The following is a 2322-nucleotide window of genomic DNA, read 5'->3' on the forward strand; positions in this document are numbered from 1 at the left end:
GGAGAGCTATTTGGAGATTACATATCTTATGATCTCGTAATACCACCAAGTGTCCAAGCACTTATGAGACAAGCATCAGGAGAAATGTGAAAGGATGTTCATTGTAGGATCCTAATCATCTATCTATCCCTCAAAAGGGAAATGAAAAAAACAACCTTATTCTTATAAAAGAATGACCTGGATCTTCAAGAACCAGTATGAATAATGTCAAACCATATGGTTGAGTAAAAAATGCAAATTTTAAAGGAATAATAGAGTCTACCCTTCATATGAAATTCAAAAGTACAGACAGCAATAAGAAAATTTTTATGGGTACATCTGCATTAAATGCACTAAAACATGCACCAGTGAAGCACAAATTGTTACCGGGGGAGGATTTTTGTTGTATCTTCTTAAATAAATTATTTGAAGCAAAATATAAATAATTGATTACTACTGGTGGTGAGTATGTAGCTGTCTATTAAGTTTTATACTTTGGTTTAGAATGTTTCAAAATTAAAAACAAATTGATTTTAAAAATAAATTCAAAATATAGACAAAGTATGTGAATAAATATAAGTATGCTCATCAAAGCCAAATATTTTTTAAAATTATGGGGAGGGGCAGGGCAACTAAATATCTTACAAGAAAAGAAAAACTATGTAAATTCAAGTTTGTTATGTACATCCTGAATTATAATGCAGACATTGCAAATTATTCATAAAGCATTTAATGCATAGGAAAATGCTAGTGATAAGTTTAAATGAAAGAACTAAATTGTGCATATAGTAATGAGCTATATAAACACACACACATATATACTTTCCAAAAAATTTAAAGTGATTTCTGGATGATAGGATTTTAGTTTCTTTTTATACATTTATAAGGGTTGCACATTTTCATTAATATTAATGAAAGAGGGGGAAAGAAGGCAAACTACAAAATGAAAATTCAAAATCCTCTGGCAAAAATTTATGCCCCAATTAATCTGATAAGTTTCTGTTTTACTTCTGATCCTAAAAATATCAGGCTATATTAATAAAATAAGCCTCTTGAAATACTAATATCCACAACCATACAAGCCAAAAGAATTATGCCAATAATTACATAGTTGTGAAGTTCTGCTTTAATGTTTCTAAATATATGTTTTAGTCTCCTGTTTCTAGCACTGTCACATCAGAATAGATGGTCCCTTCATATATGCATCTGATAACATTATCATATGGAAAACTCCATACCAAATCTTAATTTTTATCATAAAAATAAGCATGTGTAAATAATGATTTGACTATGAGAAATGATCCACACAGAACACTATGCAGTGTTTATATTAATTGAAAGATTTAAAATACTGCTGAAATTAAAGATCTAAATAAATGGACAGATATACCATGTGAATGGATGAGAAGATGCAATGTTAATTATCCCCATATTGATCTAGGTATTCAATGTAATTATAACCAGTATTTCAATATTTGATTCTAAAATGTATATGCAAAAACAAATGACCTAGAATAGTCAAAACAATTCTGGAAAAATATCTTTTGGGGGGGGGGGTTATACTAACTTCAAGACTCACTATAAGGCTAAGTAATCAAGACAATGTAGTACTGGCAAAGAATAGAAAATTACATCAATGTAACAGAATGGAGAGTCCAGAAATAGACCCACACTTATGCTGTCAAATGATTTTCAACAGGGATGTCAAAGTTAAAGGTAAAGAGGACAGATATTTTTTACTAATTGTATTGCGGTATGCTTGACAGATAAAAATGAAACAGATATAAATATGGAAAGCTACTCCCAGATCACACCATAATAAAGAGTTAATTCAAAATGGACCATAGACTGAAATGTAAAAACTAAAATGATAAAGCTCCTAAGAGAAAACACAGGGAAATATCTTTATAATGTTGGTGTACGCCAAGATTAGGACACAGAAAATTTAACCATCAAAAGAAAATACTGATTATTTTTGTGAAGTCAAATAACCTCTGCTATTTGAAAGATACCATTAAAAAAATAAACAAGCCACCAACTAAGAGAAAATATTCACAAATATAGCTGATAAAGGACTTGTATCTAGAATATGTAAAGAATTGCTACAATGCTCGGCCTGTGTGGCTCAGTGGTTGAGTGTCAACCCAGGAACCAAGAGGTTCCTGGTTAGATTCCCTGTTAGGACACATGCCTGGGTTGCCAGCTGAATCCCCAGTAGGGGGTGTGCAGGAGGCAGCCAATCAATGATGTTCCCCTCTCATCAATGTTTCTACCTCTCTATTACTCTACCATCCTTTCTCTCTAGAAATCAATAAAAAACATATCCTATCTAATAAAAGAGAA

This window comes from Myotis davidii, unplaced genomic scaffold (assembly GCF_000327345.1).
Source record: "Myotis davidii unplaced genomic scaffold, ASM32734v1 scaffold394, whole genome shotgun sequence".
Classification (NCBI taxonomy): domain Eukaryota; kingdom Metazoa; phylum Chordata; class Mammalia; order Chiroptera; family Vespertilionidae; genus Myotis; species Myotis davidii.